The sequence below is a fragment of the Aquarana catesbeiana genome, linkage group LG09 (assembly GCF_042186555.1).
Source record: "Aquarana catesbeiana isolate 2022-GZ linkage group LG09, ASM4218655v1, whole genome shotgun sequence".
Taxonomy (NCBI): Eukaryota; Metazoa; Chordata; class Amphibia; order Anura; family Ranidae; genus Aquarana; species Aquarana catesbeiana.
In genome coordinates, this window is record NC_133332.1 from 28,275,983 (window position 1) to 28,299,983 (window position 24,001).

Sequence of the window (24,001 nt, forward strand, 5' to 3'; positions counted from 1 at the left end):
TGGTGACAGGTGACGTGGCAAGTGACATGGCAAGTGACAATCCGTGGCAGGCGATGTGGCAAGTGGCAATCTGCATCTGGTGACAGGTAACGTGGCAAATGACAATCTGCATCTGGTGACAGGTGACGTGGCAAGTGACACACTCGGAACTCCCACTGATTCTGCATTATGGTGAGTTAAACTATTTAATTTTTTATAACAATGTAATAATAGTAATAATGCGCTTCAATCATCCTGACACCATAACAACTATGGTGCCCTGATGATTGAAGCGCCAACACCAGCCATTTTCCCGAAAGATTTACCCCAAAAAAATATATTTTCTGGCACTGCGCCTCTCGAGACTAGACTTTGGATCCGCCCCTGTCTGAGTGTGGATCCCCCATTATATCAGGGTTCCCAGAGAGCCCCCCTTACATCAGAGTCCCCAGGGCCCCCTTCATTCCATCAGGGTCCCCAGAGAGGCTTCCCCTACACCAGGGTCCCCAGTAAGCCTCCCCTTACATCAGGGTCCCCAGAGAGCCTCCCCTTACATCTGGGTCCCCAGAGAGCCTCCCCTTACATCAGGGTCCCCAGAGAGCCTCCCTACTTACATCAGAGCCCCCAGAGAGCTTCCCTACTTACATCAGGGCCCCCAGAGAGCCTCCCTACTTACATCAGGGTCCCCAGAGAGCCTCCCCCTTACATCAGGTTCCCAGAGAGCCTCCCTAATTACATTGGGGTCCCCAGAGAGCCTCCCTACTTACACCAGGGTCCCCAGAAAGGCTCCCCTTACATCTGGGTCCCCAGAGGGGCTCCCTACTTACATCTGGGTCCCCAGAGAGCCTCCCTACTTACATCAGAGCCCCCAGAGAGCCTCCCTACTTACGTCAGGGCCCCCAGAGAGCCTCCCTACTTACATCAATACAAATCTGAGTGTGGATCCCCCATTATATCAGGGTCCCCAGAGAGCCCCCCTTACATCAGGGTCCCCAGAGCCCCCCTCATTACATCAGGGTCCCAAGAGAGGCTTCCCCTACACCAGGGCCCCCAAAGAGCCTCCCCTTATATCAGGGTCCCCAGAGAGCTTCCCCTTACATCTGGGTCCCCAGAGAGCTTCCCTACTTACATCAGAGCCCACAGAGATCCTCCCTACTTACATCAGGGCCCACAGAGAGCCTCCCTACTTACATCAGGGTCCCCAGAGAGCCTCCCCCTTACATCAGGTTTCCCAGAGAGCCTCCCTACTTACATTGGGGTCTCCAGAGAGCCTCCTACTTACACCAGGGTCCCCAGAGAGGCTCCCTTACATCCGGGTCCCCAGAGAGGCTCCCTACTTACATCAGGGTCCCTAGAGAGCCTCTTCCTTACATCAGGGTGCCTAGAGAGCCTCCCCCTTACAACAGGGTCCCTAGAGAGCCTCCCTACTAACACCAGGGTCCTCAGAGAGGCTCCCCTTACATCTAGGTCCCCAGAGAGGCTCCCTACTTACATCAGGGTCCCAGAGAGCCTCCCCCTTACATCAGGGTCCCCAGAGAGCCTCCCCCTTATATCAGGGTCCCCTGAAAGCCTCCCCCTTACATCAGGGTCCCCAGAGAGCCTCCCCGATTCATCAGGGTCCCCAGAGAGCCTCCATACTTACATTGGGGTCCCCAGAGAGCCTCCCTACTTACACCAGGGTCCCAGAGAGGCTCCCCTTACATCCGGGTCCCCAGAGAGCCTCCCTACTTACATCAGGGTCCCAGAGAGCCTCCTTTTACATCAGGGTCCCCAAAGAGTTTGTCTACTTACATCAGGGTCTCCAGAGCCCCCTCATTACATCAGGGTCCCCAATGAGCCCCTTCCTTACATCAGGGTCCATAGAGAGCCTCCCCCTTACATCAGGGTCCCCAGAGGGCCTCCCCCTTACATCAGGGTCCCCAGAGAGCCTCCCCCTTACATCAGGGTCCCCCCCAGAGACTCCCTACTTACATTAGGGTTCCCAGAACCCCCCTAATTACATCAGGGTCCCCAGAGAGCCACTTTCTTACATCAGGGTCCCCAGAGAGCCACTTCTTTACATTAGGGTCACCAGAGAGCCTCCACATTACATTAGGGTCCCCAGAAAGCCTCCCCTTACATCAGGGTCCACAGAGAGCCTCCCTACTTACATCAGGGTCCCCAGAGCCCCACTCATTACATCAGGGTCCCCAGAGAGCCTCTTCCTTACATGGGGGAACCCAGAAAGCCCCTTCCTTACATCAGGGTCCCCAGAGAGCCTCCCTACTTACATCAGGGTCTCCAGAGCCCCCCTCATTACATCAGGGTAAACGGAGAGCCTCCCCCTTACATCAGGGTCCACGGAGAGCCCCCCCTTACATCATAGTCACCAGAGAGCCTCCCTACTTACATCAGGGTCCCCAGAGTGCCTCCCTACTTACATCAGGGTCCCCAGAGTGCCTCCCTACTTACATCAGGGTCCCCAGAGAGCCTCCCCCTTACATCAGGTTACCCAGAGAACCTCCCTACTTACATCAGGGCCCCCAGAGAGCCTCCCGACTTACATCAGAGTCCCCAAAGAGCCTCCCTGCTTACATCAGGGTCCCCAGAGCCCCTCTCATTACATCAGGGTCAACAGAGAGCCTCCCCCTTACATCAGGGTCTCCAGACAGCAGCCCCCACCCCCTTCCAGAGGTTCCCCCTGTACTTGGCTGGTCTCCGCTGTGCACCTCCAACCCCCAGCACATCTCTGTACCCCCCACACTTTCACCCCATGGTCACTCACCTGAATGTTGATGACAGTCTATGGTCAGCATCTCCCCCTGCACCCCAGATTACTAATGTTGCAGTTTAGTATGCAGTGGGGGGTGGGTTGGAGGGGGCGATCGGCAGCTCTGTGTTGCCCATGAGATCTTACTGGGGCTAGTATTTCCCTTTCTGAGTGTATGCAGTGGAAAGGGGAGGGGCCTCTGACCCGGGCATGTATCAGCAAGAGTGTACAAGCAGAGCGACTCACTTGTACACTGAAGAGTGAAGCCGATACATGCCTGGTCAGGGGCCCCTCCCCTCTCCACTGTATACACTCGGGAAAAGAACTACTAGCCCCAGGAAGATCTCGAGGGCACCACAGAGCTGCCGATCGCCCCCTCCAAACTCCCCCCACTGCATACTAAACTGACAGCCAGAGATGCAGGGGGAGACGACGGGTCTTGGGGGCCCCCCCCACCAGTGGCAGATCACCAGGGCCGCCACTGCTGCACCCGATAAGAGACTGAGGGCTATGGGCCCCATAATCTGGGCTATAGCCCCAGAAGTCGCTCCCTAGCATCGCCACTGCTATTTAATTGCTTGGTAACACAAATTGCTAATTAGCCAATCACATGGCAGCAACTCAATCCATTAATGGTGAAGGCGACTTGCTGAAGTTCAAACAGAGAATCAGGAAGGGGAAGAAAGGGGATTTAAGTGGTGGTAGAGATCACATCATTCCACCCTCTTGGGAGGGTTGGCGGGGGGGTGGCGAAGTCCGGGCTGTTATCAATAAATGGTAAAAAAAAACGAAGGTTAACGCTCTGCTAGAAATAAATATAAAAAACTAAAAGTTAATCAAGTAAAAAAAAAAGCTGCCAGCACCAAAAGTTTTAAATACAAAACTCAAATAAGTGGAAAAAGATGTGGGTGCAGCGCTAGTGCAAATTATGTTCCCAATATTGTCAAAAAAGGGAAAAATTTTCAAAATTCAGAAGTGGTGAAAAAAGTCTGAAAAGGCCAAGGTGTAAGCAATATCCTCTGTATTGTGTCCCTCTTGTCCACGCACATAGTTGTGCAGCAAACAGGTAGCCTTAACCACAGTCACTGCATTATCAACATCTAAATTAAAGGAAGAATGGTGTATTCTACACTTGGTGAGGAAGCCAAAAGAGCATTTCCACCATTGTGTGGCCACTGTAGTCTATAATTGAAAATGTGCTTTTGTGGGCTCAGGCCTTCATGGGAATGGGGTGCATTAGATGTTCCCCTATAGCAAATGGACACTGAAGGATAAGCTGACTCACTTCTTACGGTCCATAGCTTATCCTGTAGAAGGCCGAGTTGGTTTTCCCTTAGCTGTGTGTCAAATTTGCTGTGTTGAAAGATGGCCAAATAACTGCTTCTACCGTAGGATCTCGCATCATTGTATGTAAATTGGTAGGCCGCATCAACTATGGCCAGCAGTACAACAGGAATATTTTTTATACTTTTTAAAATTTGACGGCCGAGCGGGACTTTCGTCAATCTGGGTGGCCATCATATAACGTCCTCCTGGATCACGTGGAGCAGACTACAAGTGACAAGCTGCATCTGGTGCAAGGCATTATAATGACAAGCTGCATCTGGTGCAAGACATTATAATGACAAGCTGCATCTGGTGGAAGACTTTATAATGGCAAATGACAAGCTGCATCCGGTGGAAGACTTTATAATGGCAAGTGACAAGCTGCATCTGGTGGAAGACTTTATAATTGCAAGGGACAAGCTACATCTGCTAGAAGGCTTTATAACAGCAAGTGACAAGCTGCATCTGGGGGAAGGCTTTATAATGGCAAGTGACAAGATGCATCAGTGGAAGGCTTTATAATGGCAAGTGACAAGCTGCATCTGGTGGAAGGCTTTATAACGGCAAGTGACAAGCTGCATCTGGGGGGAAGGATGTATAATGGCAAGTGACAAGCTACATCCATGGAAGGCTTTGTAATGGCAAGTGACAAGCTGCATTTGCTAGAAGGCTTTATATTGGCAAGTGACAAGCTGCATATGGTGGAAGCCTTTATAATGGCAAGTGACAAGCTACATCTGGTGGAAGGCTTTGTAAAGGTAAGTGACAAGCTGAATATGGTGGAAGGATGTATAAAAGTAAGTGACAAGCTGCATCTGGTGAAAGACTTTATAATAGCACGTGACAAGCTACATTGGGTGGAAGGCTTTATAATGGCAAGGGACAAGCTGCAACCAGTGGAAGACTTTATATTCGCAAGTGACAATTTGAATATGGTGGAAGGATGTATAAAGGTAAGTGCCAAGCTCCATCTGGTGGAAGACTTTATAATGGCAAGCGACAAGCTCCATTTGCTGGAAGGCTATATAATGACAAGTGACAAGCTCCATCTGCTGAAATGATTTATAAAGGCAAGTGACAAGCTACATCTGGTGGAAGCCTTTATAATGGCAAGTGACAAGCTACGTCTGCTAGAAGGCTTTATAATGGCAAGTGACAAGCCTTCCACTGATGCAAGTGACAAGTTGCAACTGGGGGAAGGCTTTATAACGGCAAGTGACAAGCTGCATCTGGTGGAAGCCTTTATAATGGCAAGTGACAAGCTGCATCTGCTAGAAGGTTTTATAAAGGCAAGTGACAAGTTGCATCCAGTTAAAGGCTTTATAATGGCAAGTGAAAAGCTCCATCTGAGGGAAGGATTTATAATGGTAAGTGACAAGCTGCATCTGGGGGAAGGCTTTATAACGGCAAGTGACAAGCTGTATCTGGTGGAAGGCTTTATAATGGCAAGTGACAAGCTGCATCTGGTGGAAGGCTTTATAACGGCAAGTGGCAAGCTGCATCTGGGGGGAAGGATTTATAATGGCAAGTGACAAGCTGCTTCCGGTGGAAGACTTTATAATGGCAAGTGACAAGCTGCATCTGGTAGAAAGATTTATAATGGTAAGTGTCAAGCTGCATCTGGTGGAAGGCTTTATAATGGCAAGTGACAAGCTACGTCTGCTAGAAGGCTTTATAATGGCAAGTGACAAGTTGCATCCAGTGGAAGGCTATATAATGGAAAGCGACAAGCTACGTTGGGTGAAAGGCTTTATAATGGCAAGTGACAAGCTACATCTGGTGGAAGGAGACTTATAAAGGTAAGTTACAAGATGCATCTGGTGGAAGATTTTGTAATGGCAAGTGACAAGCTGTATCTGGTGGAAGGCTTTATAATAGAAAGTGACAGGCTGCATCTGGTGGAATACTTTATAATGGCAAGTGACAAGCTGCAACCGCTGGAAGACTTTATAATGACAAATGACAAGCTCCATCTGCTGCAAGACTTTATAATGGCAAGTGACAAGCTGCATCTGCTAGAAGGATTTATAAAGGCAAGTGACAAGTTGCATCTGGGGGAAGGCTTTAAAAGGGCAAGTGACAAGCTCCATCTGGGGGAAGGATTTATAATGGGCAGTGGCAAGCTACATCCGGTGAAAGGCTTTACAATCGCAACTGACAAGTTGCATCCAGTGGAAGGCTTTATAATCGCAACTGACAAGTTGCATCCAGTGGAAGGCTTTATAATGGCAAGTGACAAGGTGCAACTGAGGGAAGGCTTTATAATGGCAAGTGACAAGCTGCATCTGGTGGAAGACGTAATAATGGCAAATAATAAGCTGCATCTGTTGGAAGGCCTTAACATAGCAAGTGACAAGCTGCATCTGGTGGAAGGCTTTATAATTGCAAGTGACAAGCTGCATCTGCTAGAAGGCTTTATAATGGCAAGTGACAAGCTACAACCGGTGGAAGACTTTATAATGACAAATGACAAGCTCCATCTGCTCCATCTGCTAAATGTTACAAAGTCGGTACTGGTGTAGACGTATTGGATAGGGGCTCCGCCTGGTGACACAGCACCTTTTGAATGCATTGGCCCAAAGGGATGCCCGTGGGGCGCCTCCCTCTTGGTGGAGGTTAGTTGGAGGCCTGTGGCCCCCCTCCCGAGGGACCCGCCCAGTGGGCATCTCAGGGCCTTAAAGCAGGGACGAGACCCCCCCTCCGGTATCAGAATGGAGGGCTAAAAAAGATGGGTCCGGCCAAAGCTGCTACGGCAGGACCCCCTCTGGGACTCATTATGACTGTTTAACAGTGTAATACAGTTTGGAGATGTTTTAATCCCTCACCCCCCTCCTCCTCCTTCCCTTACTCCTCCGTTTTATAATTTGTTCTGTGATCTGTTCGATAATTTGTTTTTGCCAAAAACATCTAGGTCTGCACTGTAAGAAACGCACTGTAATGTGGTAAGACTGACCATAGACCATATGTTTGTATGTTCTTTTTAATATATAAAATAAAACAAAGATTACAAAAAAAAATAATGGCAAGTGACAAGTTGCATCCAGTGTAGGGCTTTATAATAGCAAGTGACAAGCAGCATCTGGGGGGAAGGATTTATAATGGGAAGTGACAAGCTGCTTCCGGTGGAAAACTTTATAATGACAAGTGACAAGCTGCATCTGGTGGAAGGAGACTTATAAAGTTAAGTTACAAGCTGCATCTGGTGGAAGATTTTGTAATAGCAAGTGACAAGCTGTATCTGGTGGAAGGCTTTATAATGGAAAGTGACAAGCTGCATCTGGTGGAAGGCTTTGTAAAGGTAAGTGACAAGCTGAATTTGGTGGAAAGATGTATAAAGGTAAGTGACAAGTTGCATCAAGTGGTAGGGTTTATAATGGCAAGTAACAAGCTGCATCTGGGGGAAGGCTTTATAATGACAAGTGACAAGTTGCATCCAGTGGAAGGCTTTATAATGGCAAGTGACAAGCTGCATCTGGGGGAAGGCTTTAAAACGGCAAGTGACAAGCTCCATCTGGGGGGAAGGATTTATAAAGGCAAGTGACAAGCTACATCTGGTGAAAGGCTTTATAATCGAAACTGACAAGTTGCATCCAGTGGAAGGCTTTATAATGGCAAGTGACAAGCTGCAACTGGGGGAAGGCATTATAATGGCAAGTGACAAGCTGCATCTGGTGGAAGCCTTTATAATGGCAAGTGACAAGCTGCATCTCGTGGAACACTTAATAATGGTAAATAATAAGCTGTATCTGTTGGAAGGCCTTAAAATAGCAAGTGACAAGCTGCATCTGCTAGAAGGCTTTATAATGGCAAGTGACAAGCTGCAATTGGTGGAAGCCTTTATAATGGCAAGTGACAAGCTACATCTCATGGAAGGTTTTGTAAAGGTAGGTGACAAGCTGAATATGGTGAAAGACTTTATAATGGTAAGTGACAAGCTGCATCGGGTGGAAGGCTTTATAATGGCAAGTGACAAGCTGCATCGGGTGGAAGGCTTTATAATGGCAAGTGACAAGCTCCATCTGCTGGAAGGCTTTATAATGGCAAGTTACAAGCTACGTTGGGTGGAAAGCTTTATAATGGCAAGTGACAAGCTACATCTGGTGGAAGGAGACTTATAAAGGTACGTTACAAGCTGCATCTGGTGGAAGATTTTGTAATGGCAAGTGACAAGCTGTATCTGGTGGAAGGCTTTATAATGGAAAGTGACAAGCTCCAACTGCTGGAAGACTTTATAATGGCAAGTGACAAGTTGCATCAAGTGGAAGGCCTTATAATGGCAAGTGACAAGCTGCATCTGGGGGAAGGTTTTATAATGGCAAGTGACAAGCTGCATCTGGGGGGAAGGATTTATAATGGGAAGTGACAAGCTGCATCTGGTGGAAGGCTTTATAACGGCAAGTGGCAAGCTACATCTGGGGGGAAGGATTTATAATGGCAAGTGACAAGCTGCTTCCGGTGGAAGACTTAATAATGGCAAGTGTCAAGCTGCATCTGGTGGAAGGCTTTATAATGGCAAGTGACAAGCTACGTCTGCTAGAAGGCTTTATAATGGCAAGTGACAAGTTGCATCCAGTGGAAGGCTATATAATGGCAAGCGACAAGCTACGTTGGGTGAAAGGCTTTATAATGGCAAGTGACAAGCTACATCTGGTGGAAGGAGACTTATAAAGGTAAGTTACAAGATGCATCTGGTGGAAGATTTTGTAATGGCAAGTGACAAGCTGTATCTAGTGGAAGGCTTTATAATAGAAAGTGACAGGCTGCATCTGGTGGAATACTTTATAATGGCAAGTGACAAGCTGCAACCGCTGGAAGACTTTATAATTGCAAATGACAAGCTCCATCTGCTGCAAGACTTTATAATGGCAAGTGACAAGCTGCATCTGCTAGAAGGATTTATAAAGGGCAAGTGACAAGCTCCATCTGGGGGAAGGATTTATAATGGGCAGTGACAAGCTACATCCGGTGAAAGGCTTTACAATCGCAACTGACAAGTTGCATCCAGTGGAAGGCTTTATAATCGCAACTGACAAGTTGCATCCAGTGGAAGGCTTTATAATGGCAAGTGACAAGGTGCAACTGAGGGAAGGCTTTATAATGGCAAGTGACAAGCTGCATCTGGTGGAAGACGTAATAATGGCAAATAATAAGCTGCATCTGTTGGAAGGCCTTAACATAGCAAGTGACAAGCTGCATCTGGTGGAAGGCTTTATAATTGCAAGTGACAAGCTGCATCTGCTAGAAGGCTTTATAATGGCAAGTGACAAGCTACAACCGGTGGAAGACTTTATAATGACAAATGACAAGCTCCATCTGCTCCATCTGCTAAATGTTACAAAGTCGTTACTGGTGTAGACGTATTGGATAGGGGCTCCGCCTGGTGACACAGCACCTTTTGAATGCATTGGCCCAAAGGGATGCCCGTGGGGCGTCTCCCTCTTGGTGGAGGTTAGTTGGAGGCCTGTGGCCCCCCTCCCGAGGGACCCGCCCAGTGGGCATCTCAGGGCCTTAAAGCAGGGACGAGACCCCCCTCCGGTATCAGAATGGAGGGCTAAAAAAGATGGGTCCGGCCAAAGCTGCTACGGCAGGACCCCCTCTGGGACTCATTATGACTGTTTAACAGTGTAATACAGTTTGGAGATGTTTTAATCCCTCACCCCCCTCCTCCTCCTTCCCTTACCCCTCCGTTTTATAATTTGTTCTGTGATCTGTTCGATAATTTGTTTTTGCCAAAAACATCTAGGTCTGCACTGTAAGAAACGCACTGTAATGTGGTAAGACTGACCATAGACCATATGTTTGTATGTTCTTTTTAATATATAAAATAAAACAAAGATTACAAAAAAAAATAATGGCAAGTGACAAGTTGCATCCAGTGTAGGGCTTTATAATAGCAAGTGACAAGCAGCATCTGGGGGGAAGGATTTATAATGGGAAGTGACAAGCTGCTTCCGGTGGAAAACTTTATAATGACAAGTGACAAGCTGCATCTGGTGGTAGGAGACTTATAAAGTTAAGTTACAAGCTGCATCTGGTGAAAGATTTTGTAATAGCAAGTGACAAGCTGTATCTGGTGGAAGGCTTTATAATGGAAAGTGACAAGCTGCATCTGGTGGAAGGCTTTGTAAAGGTAAGTGACAAGCTGAATTTGGTGGAAAGATGTATAAAGGTAAGTGACAAGCTGCATCTGGTGGAAGACTTTATAATGGCAAGTGACAAGCTTCATTTGCTGGAAGAGTTTATAATGGCAAGTGACAAGTTGCATCAAGTGGTAGGGTTTATAATGGCAAGTAACAAGCTGCATCTGGGGGAAGGCTTTATAATGGCAAGTGACAAGTTGCATCCAGTGGAAGGCTTTATAATGGCAAGTGACAAGCTCCATCTGGGGGGAAGGATTTATAATGGCAAGTGACAAGCTATATCTGGTGAAAGGCTTTATAATCGAAACTGACAAGTTGCATCCAGTGGAAGGCTTTATAATGGCAAGTGACAAGCTGCAACTGGGGGAAAGCATTATAATGGCAAGTGACAAGCTGCATCTGGTGGAAGCCTTTATAATGGCAAGTGACAAGCTGCATCTGGTGGAACACTTAATAATGGTAAATAATAAGCTGTATCTGTTGGAAGGCCTTAAAATAGCAAGTGACAAGCTGCATCTGCTAGAAGGCTTTATAATGGCAAGTGACAAGCTGCAATTGGTGGAAGCCTTTATAATGGCAAGTGACAAGCTACATCTCATGGAAGGTTTTGTAAAGGTAGGTGACAAGCTGAATATGGTGAAAGACTTTATAATGGTAAGTGACAAGCTGCATCGGGTGGAAGGCTTTATAATGGCAAGTGACAAGCTCCATCTGCTGGAAGGCTTTATAATGGCAAGTTACAAGCTACGTTGGGTGGAAAGCTTTATAATGGCAAGTGACAAGCTACATCTGGTGGAAGGAGACTTATAAAGGTAAGTTACAAGCTGCATCTGGTGGAAGATTTTGTAATGGCAAGTGACAAGCTGTATCTGGTGGAAGGCTTTATAATGGAAAGTGACAAGCTGCATCTGGTGGAAGGCTTTGTAAAGGTAAGTGACAAGCTGAATATGGTGGAAAAATGTATAAAGGTAAGTGACAAGCTGCATCTGGTGGAAGACTTTATAATGGCAAGTGACAAGCTCCAACTGCTGGAAGACTTTATAATGGCAAGTGACAAGTTGCATCAAGTGGAAGGCCTTATAATGGCAAGTGACAAGCTGCATCTGGGGGAAGGTTTTATAATGGCAAGTGACAAGTTGCATCCAGTGGAAGGCTTTATAATGGCAAGTGACAAGCTGCATCTGCTAGAAGGCTTTTTAAAGGCATGTGACAAGTTGCATCAAATGGAAGGCTTTATAATGGCAAGTGACAAGCTGCATCCTTGGGAAGGCTTTTTAACGGCAAGTGACAAGCTCCATCTGGGGGGAAGGATTTATAATAGCAAGTGACAAGCTACATCTGGTGAAAGGCTTTATAATCGCAACTGACAACTTGCATCCAGTGGAAGGCTTTATAATGGCAAGTAACAAGTTGCATCCAGTGGAAGGCTTTATAATGGCAAGTGACAAGCTGCATCTGCTAGAAGGCTTTTTAAAGGCATGTGACAAGTTGCATCCAGTGGAAGGCTTTATAATCGCAACTGACAAGTTGCATCCAGTGGAAGGCTTTATAATGCCAAGTGACAAGCTGCAACTAGGGGAGGGATTTATAATACAAGTGACAAGTTTCTTCCGGTGGAAGACTTTATAATGGCAAGTAACAAGCTGCATCTGGTGAAAGGCTTTATAATGGCAAGTGACAAGCTACGTCTGCTAGAAGGCTTTATAATGGCAAGTGACAGGTTGCATCCAGTGGAAGGCTTTATAATAGCAAGTGACAAGCAGCATCCAGGGGAAGGCTTTATAACGGCAAGTGACAAGCTGCATCTGGGGGCAAGGATTTATAATGGGAAGTGACAAGCTGCATCTGGTGGAAGGCTTTATAATGGCAAGTGACAAGCTACATTGGGTGGAAGGCTTTATAATGGTAAGTGACAACCTACATCTAGTGGAAGAAGACTTATAAAGTTAAGTTACAAGCTACATCTGGTGGAAGATTTTGTAATGGCAAGTGACAAGCTGTATCTGGTGGAAGCCTATATAATGGAAAGTGACAAGCTGCATCTGGTGGAAGGCTTTGTAATGGTAAGTGACAAGCTGAATTTAATTGAAAGACGTATAAAGGTAAGTGACAAGCTGCATCTGGTGGAAGACTTTATAATGGCAAGTGACAAGCTCCATTTGCTGGAAGAGTTTATAATGGCAAGTGACAAGTTGCATCAAGTGGTAGGCTTTATAATGGCAAGTGACAAGCTGCATCTGGGGCAGGCTTTATAATGGCAAGTGACAAGTTGCATCCAGTGGAAGGCTTTATAATGGCAAGTGGAAAGCTGCTTCTGGGGGAAGGCTTCAAAATGGCAAGTGACAAGCTCCATCTGGGGGGAAGGATTTATAATGGCAAGTGACAAGCTACATCTGGTGAAAGGCTTTATAATCGAAACTGACAAGTTGCATCCAGTGGAAGGCTTTATAATGGCAAGTGACAAGCTTCAACTGGGGAAAGGCATTATAACGGCAAGTGACAAGCTGCATCTGGTGGAAGCCTTTATAACGGCAAGTGACAAGCTGCATCTGGTGGAACACTTAATAATGGCAAATAATAAGCTGTATCTGTTGGAAGGCCTTAAAATAGCAAGTGACAAGCTGCATCTGCTAGAAGGCTTTATAATGGCAAGTGACAAGCTGCAATTGGTGGAAGCCTTTATAATGGCAAGTGACAAGCTACATCTGGTGGAAGGCTTTGTAAAGGTAGGTGACAAGCTGAATATGGTGAAAGACTTTATAATGGCAAGTGACAAGCTACATCGGGTGGAAGGCTTTATAATGGCAAGTGACAAGTTGCATCCAGTGGAAGGCATTATAATAGCAAGTGACAAACAGCATCCAGGGAAGGCTTTATAACGGCAAGTGACAAGCAGCATCTGGGGGGAAGGATTTATAATGGGAAGTGACAAGCTGCATCTGGTGGAAGGCTTTATAATGGCAAGTGACAAGCTACATCGGGTGGGAGGCTTTATAATGGCAAGTGACAAGCTGCATCTGGTGGAAGACTTTATAATGGCAAGTGACAAGCTCTATCTGCTGGAAGGCTTTATAATGGCAAGTGACAAGCTACGTTGGGTGGAAGGCTTTATAATGGCAAGTGACAAGTTGCATCCAGTGGAAGGCTTTATAATAGCAAGTGACAAGCAGCATCCAGGGGAAGGCTTTATAACGGCAAGTGACAAGCTGCATCTGGGGGGAAGGATTTATAATGGGAAGTGACAAGCTGCATCTGGTGGAAGACTTTATAATTGCAAATGACAAGCTCCATCTGCTGGAAGGCTTTATAATGGCAAGTGACAAGCTACATTGGGTGGAAGGCTTTATAATGGTAAGTGACAAGCTACATCTAGTGGAAGAAGACTTATAAAGTTAAGTTACAAGCTGCATCTGGTGGAAGATTTTGTAATGGCAAGTGACAAGCTGTATCTGGTGGAAGCCTATATAAAGGTAATTGACAACCTGCATCTGGTGGAAGACTTTATAATGGCAAGTGACAAGCTCCATTTGCTGGAAGAGTTTATAATGGCAAGTGACAAGTTGCATCAAGTGGTAGGTTTTATAATGGCAAGTGACAAGCTGCATCTGGGGCAGGCTTTATAATGGCAAGTGACAAGTTGCATCCAGTGGAAGGCTTTATAATGGCAAGTGGAAAGCTGCTTCTGGGGGAAGGCTTTAAAACGGCAAGTGACAAGCTCCATCTGGGGGGAAGGATTTATAATGGCAAGTGACAAGCTACATCTGGTGAAAGGCTTTATAATCGAAACTGACAAGTTGCATCCAGTGGAAGGCTTTATAATGGCAAGTGACAAGCTTCAACTGGGGAAAGGCATTATAACGGCAAGTGACAAGCTGCATCTGGTGGAAGCCTTTATAACGGCAAGTGACAAGCTGCATCTGGTGGAACACTTAATAATGGCAAATAATAAGCTGTATCTGTTGGAAGGCCTTAAAATAGCAATTGACAAGCTACATCTGCTAGAAGGCTTTATAATGGCAAGTGACAAGCTGCAATTGGTGGAAGCCTTTATAATGGCAAGTGACAAGCTACATCTGGTGGAAGGCTTTGTAAAGGTAGGTGACAAGCTGAATATGGTGAAAGACTTTATAATGGCAAGTGGCAAGCTACATCGGGTGGAAGGCTTTATAATGGCAAGTGACAAGTTGCATCCAGTGGAAGGCATTAAAATGGCAAGTGACAAACAGCATCCGGGGAAGGCTTTATAACGGCAAGTGACAAGCAGCATCTGGGGGGAAGGATTTATAATGGGAAGTGACAAGCTGCATCTGGTGGAAGGCTTTATAATGGCAAGTGACAAGCTCTATCTGCTGGAAGGCTTTATAATGGCAAGTGACAAACTACATCTGGTGGAAGGAGACTTATAAAGGTAAGTTACAAGCTGCATCTAGTGGAAGATTTTGTAATGATAAGTGACAAGCTGTATATGGTGGAAAAATGTATAAAGGTAAGTGACAAGCTGCATCTGGTGGAAGACTTTATAAAGGCAAGTGACAAGCTCCATCTGCTGGAAGACTTTATAATGGCAAGTGACAAGTTGCATCAAGTGGAAGGCCTTATAATGGCAAGTGACAAGCTGCATCTGGGAGAAGGCTTTATAATGGCAAGTGACAAGCTGCATCTGGGAGAAGGCTTTAAAACGGCAAGTGACAAGCTCCATCTGGGGGGAAGGATTAAAATGACAAGTGCCAAGTTACATCCGGTGAAAGGTTTTATAATCGAAACTTACAAGTTGCATCCAGTGGAAGGCTTTATAATGGCAAGTGACAAGCTGCATCTGCTGGAAGACTTTATAATGGCAAGTGACAAGTTGCATCAAGTGGAAGGCCTTATAATGGAAAGTGACAAGCTGCATCTGGGGGAAGGCTTTATAATGGCAAGTGACAAGTTGCATCCAGTGGAAGGCTTTATAATAGCAAGTGACAAGCTGCATCTGCTAGAAGCCTTTATAAAGGCAAGTGACAAGTTGCATCAAGTGGAAGGCTTTATAATGGCAAGTGACAAGCTGCATCCTTGGGAAGGCTTTTTAACGGCAAGTGACAAGCTCCATCTGGGGGGAAGGATTTATAATGGCAAGTGACAAGCTACATCCGGTGAAAAGCTTTATAATCGCAACTGACAAGTTGCATCCAGTGGAAGGCTTTATAATGGCAAGTGACAAGCTGCTTCCGGTGGAAGACTTTATAATAGCAAGTGACAAGCTACATCGGGTGGGAGGCTTTATAATGGCAAGTGACAAGCTCTATCTGCTGGAAGGCTTTATAATGGCAAGTGACAAGCTATGTTGGGTGGAAGGCTTTATAATGGCAAGTGACAAGCTACATCTGGTGGAAGGAGACTTATAAAGGTAAGTTACAAGCTGCATCTAGTGGAAGATTTTGTAATGGCAAGTGACAAGCTGTATCTGGTGGAAGGCTTTATAATGGAAAGTGACAATCTGAATCTGGTGGAAAGCTTTTAAAAGGTAAGTGACAAGCTGAATATGGTGGAAAAATGTATAAAGATAAGTGACAAGCTGCATCTGGTGGAAGACTTTATAAAGGCAAGTGACAAGCTCCATCTGCTGGAAGACTTTATAATGGCAAGTGACAAGTTGCATCAAGTGGAAGGCCTTATAATGGCAAGTGACAAGCTCCATCTGGGGGGAAGGATTAAAATGGCAAGTGCCTAGTTATATCCGGTGAAAGGTTTTATAATCGAAACTTACAAGTTGCATCCAGTGGAAGGCTTTATAATGGCAAGTGACAATCTGCATCTGCTGGAAGACTTTATAATGGCAAGTGACAAGTTGCATCAAGATGAAGGCCTTATAATGGAAAGTGACAAGCTGCATCTGGGGGAAGGCTTTATAATGGCAAGTGACAAGTTGCATCCAGTGGAAGGCTTTATAATGGCAAGTGACAAGCTGCATCTGCTAGAAGGCTTTATAAAGGCAAGTGACAAGTTGCATCATGTGGAAGGCTTTATAATGGCAAGTGACAAGCTGCATCCTTGGGAAGGCTTTTTAACGGCAAGTGACAAGCTCCATCTGGGGGGAAGGATTTATAATGGCAAGTGACAAGCTACATCCGGTGAAAGGCTTTATAATCGCAACTGACAAGTTGCATCCAGTGGAAGGCTTTATAATAGCAAGTGACAAGCTGCTTTCGGTGGAAGACTTTATAATGGCAAGTAACAAGCTGCATCTGGTGGAAGGCTTTATAATGGCAAGTGACAAGCTACGTCTGCTATAAGGCTTTATAATGGCAAGTGACGAGTTGCATCCAGTGGAAGGCTTTATAATAGCAAGTTACAAGCAGCATCCAGGGGAAGGCTTTATAACGGCAAGTTACAAGCTGCATCTGGGAGGAAGGATTTATAATGGGAAGTGACAAGCTGCATCTGGTGGAAGACTTTATAATTGCAAATGACAAGCTCCATCTGCTGGAAGGCTTTATAATGGCAAGTGACAAGCTACGTTGGGTGGAAGGCTTTATAATGGCAAGTGACAAGCTACATCTGGTGGTAGAAGGCTTATAAAGGTGAGTTACAAGCTGCATCTGGTAGAGATTTTGTAATGGCAAGTGACAAGCTGTATCTGGTGGAAGGCTTTATAATGGCAAGTGACAAGCTGCATCTGGGGGGAAGGATTAAAATGGCAAGTGCCAAGCTACATCCGGTGAAAGGTTTTGTAATCGAAACTGACAAGTTGCATCCAGTGGAAGGCTTTATAATGGCAAGTGACAAGCTGCAACTGGGGGAAGGCTTTATAACGGCAAGTGACAAGCTGCATCCGGTGGAAGCCTTTATAATGGCAAGTGACAAGCTGCATTTACTAGAAGGCTTTATATTGGCAAGTGACAAGCTGCATCTGGTGGAAGCCTTTATAAAGGTGAGTGACAAGCTACATCGGGTGGAAGGTTTTATAATAGCAAGTGACAAGCCGCAACCGGTGGAAGACTTTATAATTGCAAGTGACAAGCTGCATCTGCTAAAAGGATTTATAATGGCAAGTGACAAGTTGCATTTGGTGGAAGCCTTTATAATGGCAAGTGACAAGCTACATCTGGTGGAAGGCTTTGTAAAGATAGGTGACAATCTGAATATGGTGAAAGATGTATAAAGGTAAGTGACAAGATGCATTTGGTGAAAGACTTTATAATGGCAAGTGACAAGCTACATCAGGTGGAAGGCTTTATAATGACAAGTGACAAGTTGCATCAGGTGGAAAGCTTTATAATGGCAAGTGACAAGCAGCATCTGGGGGAAGGATTTATAATGGGAAGTGACAAGCTGCATCTGGTGGTAGGCTTTATAATGGCAAGTGACAAGCTACATTGGGTGGAGGGCTTTATAATGGCAAGTGACAAGCTACGTCTGCTAGAAGGCTTTATAATGGCAAGTGACGAGTTGCATCCAATGGAAGGCTTTATAATAGCAAGTGACAAGCAGCATCCAGGGGAAGGCTTTATAACGGCAAGTGACAAGCTGCATCTGGGGGAAGACTTTGTAATTGCAAATGACAAGCTCCATCTGATGGAAGGCTTTATAATGGCAAGTGACAAGCTACATTGGGTGGAAGTTTTTATAATGGCAAGTGACAAGCTGCATCTGGTGGAGATTTTGTAATGGCAAGTGACAAGCTGTATCTGGTGGAAGGCTTTATAATGGAAAGTGATAAGCTGCATCTGGTGGAAGGCTTTATAAAGGCAAGTGACAAGTTGCATGAAGTGGAAGGCTTTATAATGGCAAGTGACAAGCTGCATCTGGGGGAAGGCTTTAAAACAGCAAGGGACAAGCTCCATCTGGGAGGAAGGATTAAAATGGCAAGTGCCAAGCTACATCCGGTGAAAGGTTTTGTAATCAAAACTGACAAGTTGCATCCAGTGGAAGGCTTTATAATGGTAAGTGACAAGCTGCAACTGGGGGAAGGCTTTATAATGGCAAGTGACAAGCTGCATCTGGTGGAAGCCTTTATAATGGCAAGTGACAAGCTGCATTTGCTACAAGGCCTTATATTGGCAAGTGACAAGCTGCATCTGGTGGAAGCCTTTATAAAGGTGAGTGACAAGTTGCATCCAGTGGAAAGCTTTATAATGGCAAGTGACAAGCAGCATCCGGGGGAAGGCTTTATAATGGCAAGTGACAAGCAGCATCTGGGGGGAAGAATTTATAATGGGAAGAGACAAGCTACATCTGGTGGTAGACTTTATAATGGCAAGTGACAAGCTACATTGGGTGGAGACTTTATAATGGCAAGTGACAAGCTACATCTGGTGGAAGGAGACTTATAAAGGTAAGTTACAAGCTGCATCTGGTGGAAGATTTTGTAATGGCAAGTGACAAGCTGTATCTAGTGGAAGGCTTTATAATGGAAAGTGACAAGTTGCATCCGGTGGAAGGCTTTACAATGGCAAGTGAAAAGCTCCATCTGGGGGAAGGCTTTATAACGGTAAGTGACAAGCTGCATTTGGGGGAAGACTTTCTAACGGCAAGTGACAAGCTGCATCTGGGGGGAAGGATTTATAATGACAAGTGACAAGCTGCTTCCGGTGGAAGACTTGATAATAGCAAGTGACAATCTGCATCTGGTGGAAGGAGACTTATAAAGGTAAGTGACAAGCTGCATCTGGTGGAAGATTTTGTAATGGCAAGTGACAAGCTGTATCTGGTGGAATGCTTTATAATGGAAAGTGACAAGCTGCATCTGGTGGAAGGCTTTGTAAAGGTAAGTGACAAGCTGAATATGGTGGAAAGATATATAAAGGTAAGTGACAAGCTGCATCTGGTGGAAGACTTTCTAATGGCAAGTGACAAGCTACAACCGGTGGAAGACTTTATAATGACAAATGACAAGCTCCATCTGCTGGAAGACTTTATAATGGCAAGTGACAAGCTGCATCTGCTAGAAGGCTTTATAAAGGCAAGTGACAAGTTGCATCAAGTGGAAGGCTTTATAACAGCAAGTGACAACCTGCATCCGGTGAACGGCTTTATAATCGCAACTGACAGGTGGTCATCAGTGCTCCAGCATGAGGAAACAAAAGAAAAAGGGACTCCACATGGCGTAGGTCAACCAAGGTAGGTTTATTGAAGGTAAACTACCATATAAAAAAGGTGATCACAAAATGTATAAAATGGCATGTGGGAAGCAGGAGGTGCTGGCCCGACGTGTTTCGACTAACAAGTCTTCCACAGGGGCAGGACCCTCTATTGGACACTCTACACTTCATTTTTTGCACCCATCCTGCTCTCGTGATTGAGGCGTTCTGGATGCATACAGGTTTTTGTATTTTATCTATATGTTTTCACTCATATATTAATTTCTAGCGCTACACTTATTGTTTGCACTCTTGTTTAGACTTGGTTTGTTTGTGTGTTAGCAGCTTTTCATTCACGGTTTATTTGACTTTAGCGCAGTATTTCCCCCCTTTTTTCACACAGTCATAATAGCAAGTGACAAGCTGCATATGGTGGAAGGCTTCATAATGGCAAGTGACAAACTGCATCGGTTGGAAGACTTTATAATGGCAAGTTATAAGCTAGATTGGGTGGAAGGCTTTATAATGGCAAGTGACAAGCTACATCGGGTGGAAGGCTATACAATGGTAAGTGACAAGCTGCAACAGGTGGCAGACTTTAAAATGGCAAGTGACAAGCTGCATCTGGTAGAAGGCTTTATAGTGGCAAGTGACAAGCTGCATCCAGTGGAAGGCTTTATAATAGCAAGTGACAATCTGCATCTGGAGTAAGACTTTGTAATGGCAAGTGACAAGCTGCATCGGGAGGAAAGGTTTAAAATGGCAAGTGACAAGCTGCATCGAATGGAAGACTTCATAATGGCAAGTGACAAGCTACATCAGGTGGAAGGCTTTATAATGGCAAGTGACAAGCTGCATCTGGTTTAAGACTTTATAATGGCAAGTGACAAGCTGCATCTGGGGGAAGGATTTATAAAGGTAAGTGACAAGCTGCATCCGGTGGAAGACTTTATAATGGCAAGTGATAAGCTACATCGGGTGGAAGGCTTTATAATGGCAAGTGACAAGCTGCATCTGGTGGAAGACTTTATAATGGCAAGTGACCAGCTGCATCCAGTGAAAGACGTTATAATGGCAAGTGACAAGCTGCATCTGGTGGAAGACTTTATACAAGGTTTAAGAGCCATGGATGCGGCTCTATACAGAGGTCGGGGTCGGGCCGTGTGACGGCGTCCCAGAACAAGAGCCGCACCGCCCCGCCGTCATTTGATGGTGTGCAGGCAGCAACTAGTTAACTATACAAAGAAAGGCTGCGCTGCTGTTAATGAGTGAGTGTGGTCATGAACCATTTATATGACTATAACATGTGCACCTATGTTTGATAAAAAACAATTAACGATATTTAAAAAAGGATGATAATTGCTGGAACAAACATTAAACTTAATTATCACAAATTTGGAACATATATGATTACTCTATATATATATATGAACAATCAAACATCCAGTATGTTAAGCAAAGTCCATACACAAACGTTCCTTTGCTGAAAATGTCTTTCACCAGTAAAAAATGAAAAATAAAAAATAAAACACCACTCTTCTGATGATGTGAAGCATGCAATGTTGTCACCCTGAAGAGTGTGATGATAGGGAAATTCCTCCACCAAAAAGAACGATCTGCCCCTTACCAGATCTTTTGATCTCTTGTTTAAGGACATCGTATGTGCAGGTGGCTGTATCCCCCAGCCACTGGGTCTCTGGCAGAAATATGGCTCCAAGGGTCACCTCTCAGGGGGTCCGCTGGATGATATACTGGCACTCAAATCCCAAGGATAAAAGAAAGAGCTCCATAGCGTAATACTGATATTATTTATTAAAAAATCACAAGAAATGCACTTACAGTGTTGTAGTTTTAAAATCGCGTGTGTACACAAACTATGCCGGCCGGCTCACAGCTGCTGCCCGTCGCTTCCGGGATCAGCAGTGGATGGTGGTGACGTCAGCACGTCGCTCCTCCCTACGCCGTTTCGACAAACCTGTCGTCTTCACCCCAGGAAGACGACAGGTTTGTCGAAACGGCGTAGGGAGGAGCGACGTGCTGACGTCACCACCATCCACCGCTGATCCCGGAAGCGACGGGCAGCAGCTGTGAGCCGGTCGGCTCACAGCTGCCGGAAGCAACTAGTTAACGGCATATAGTTTTGTGCGTTACTGCCAGTTTAATGCTATTTACTTCTGTGTACATTACTGCCAGTTTAACGCCATATAGTTTTGCATGCGTTACTGCCAGTTTAACGCCATAACGTTCTGTGCACATTACTGCCAGTTTAACGCCATATAGTTCTGTGTGCGTTACTGCCAGTTTAACGCCATATAGTTCTGTGCGTCACTGTATGTTTGGCGCATTATATTGCAGTATATTATAGTGTACCTGTGGAGTGTGCCTGTGTAGTGTGATTACTCAAATTAAAGTGCACCAAACACCTCTTTACATTGATTAAAGTGCATCTACGTTCACATTTCAGCTTCTACTTTACATTTGCTTATATGCACTGCCCCCTCCCTCCCAATAATGTCTGGGAGGACAACAAGGAGAGGCAGACGTTCCCTTGCTACTGTAAGGGGGCCAGCAACAAATGTGTCCACAGGCAAAGGTGGACGTGGTGCAGGGCAGGGCATAATTCCTGTTTAGTGAATTTGGCTGTGTTATCCAGCCACAGCATGCAGAGAATGTAGTGGAATGGCTTATTAAACCTTCCTCATCCTCTGTCACACAAGCAGAGACAAGTATGCAGTCCCCTGCAGTTGCCAGAGTGGATAAACCTGCCTCCTTGTCCACATCTATTTCTACCATAGCCCAAACATCAGCCATTGAGGAGTCAGCTGAGTTATTTGACCACAGCATTGCTCCTTGATGATGCCCAGCCATTACTGGATTCAGATGTTGGTTCTGAGATTGAGGATAACAGGAACATGAGCCTAGAGAGAGGGAGGAACACTGGTAGACAAATTGGCATTCATGTTCCCCAAGCCACAGCATATTGCCAAGTTGTCTCCAGTGGTAATGATGAAGATGGAGGAGATGGAGATGATGATGATGAGGTCACTGATGTGACTTGGGTGCCAGATAGAGCAGAGGAGGAAACTGAAGGTGAGGCGGCACAACCCCGAGGAGGCCGACATCAAGAAAGAGTAGAGAGCAGCCACCCTATTCCATCACATTCTGCAGCTGTTATCTCCCGGCCCACTCCCCAAAGCTCAGCTGTCTGGGCCTTTTTCAGCACATCTGCAGCAGATCGCACTGTTGCTATCTGCAAACTGTGTCCCAGACACATTAAACGTGGCAAAAACACCAACCATTTGGGTACTACATACTTGACAATGCATTTAACGTCCAACCACTCAGCCCGTTGTCCTAAAAGACACACAAAAAGGGCACAAATCTGTTCCTCCTCCCCCTTACTTCTGTCTGCCCCTGCGATACTGAGTCATTACTAGGGATGAGCTTCGTGTTCGAGTCAAACCCATATTCAACTCGAACATCGTGTGTTCGGTCGTTCGCTGAATTACGAACGATATGAGCCGTTCGCGCCAAATTCGAGTGGCGCGTCACAGCCCATAATTCACTGTGGCATCGCAGTGCATCGCTGGCTGATGATTGGCCAAGCATGCACTATGACCCGCATGCTTGGCCAATCACAGCGCTGTGTGCACAGAGAGCCGTAATTGGCCAAAGCCAAGGAGGCTTTGGCCAATTAGCTCAGGGGGTTTAGTACATGCCCCACACTATATAAGGCCGCCTGCATGTCGGCCCTGTGTAGTGTGTTCCGGCTTGAGAGAGAGATAGACAGCCAGGTGCTTGTGTAGGCTCTTTGAAGTATTTCCAGTTACTGTACTGTGTACCCCGCACAGTTGCACCTACAGTATAGCTACCTGCAGCCAGGTGCTTGTGTAGGGTCTTGAAGTATTTCCAGTTACTGTACTGTGTACCCCGCACAGTTGCACCTACAGTATAGCTACCTGCAGCCATGTGCTTGTGTAGGCTCTTTGAAGTATTTCCAGTTACTGTACTGTGTACCCTGCACAGTTGCACCTACAGTATAGCTACCTGAAGACAAGTGCAGGTGTTATCATACTAATTATACTACAGGCAGGCAGTTGATTCTGCTAGCTGCAGTATAATCGGTATATAAATATATATATATATATATATATATATATATATATATATATACATATACATCCCAGTTTTGTGCAGCTCACTGCAGGCCAATAGTATGTCTGGAAGGCCAACAAGGAGAGGCAGACAGTCACAAGCCAATAAAAGAGGGCAAGCAGGCTCTGTGTCTAGAGGCAACAGTGCTGGTCGTGGACACGGTGCATCCTCATCAGCACATGGCCGTGGGACACGCTTGGCCTTTTTTTCGGGAGCTGCCCGTGTTGAGCCGCAACATGCGGAAGACTTGGTCTAGTGGATGACCAAGCCGTCCTCATCGTCCTCAGCCTCTCTCACCCAGACTCAGGGTACTTTGTCTGGCAAAGCAGCTACCAACGCTGCCTCTTCCCTCGGCTCAGTGGCATCAATGACTCCTTCCCTAGCCCCACCATGTCCTCCTGAGGAGTCCCTCGAACTGTTTGACCACAGTGTTGGGTACATGCTCCAGGAGGATGCCCAGCATTTTGAAGGCTTCGATGATGGTACCCAGCTAGAGGAAGGCAGTAACGTGAGCCCAGACAGGGGGTGCCCAAGAAAGACAGCAATCTGGCAGTCATGTTCCCTCTGCTGCAGCATACTGCCAGGTTTGCTCC

General features: G+C 45.8%; 1 long non-coding RNA gene across 1 annotated transcript; it reads left to right on the forward strand.

Annotated features, from left to right (window-relative positions):
* LOC141107134 (uncharacterized) lies at window positions 1-21,072 on the forward strand. The gene is made up of 3 exons (XR_012235793.1): window positions 1-86; window positions 123-171; window positions 19,657-21,072. It is a non-coding gene; the product is annotated as an uncharacterized lncRNA (long non-coding RNA).
* The last annotated feature ends 2,929 nt before the right edge of the window (window positions 21,073-24,001 follow it).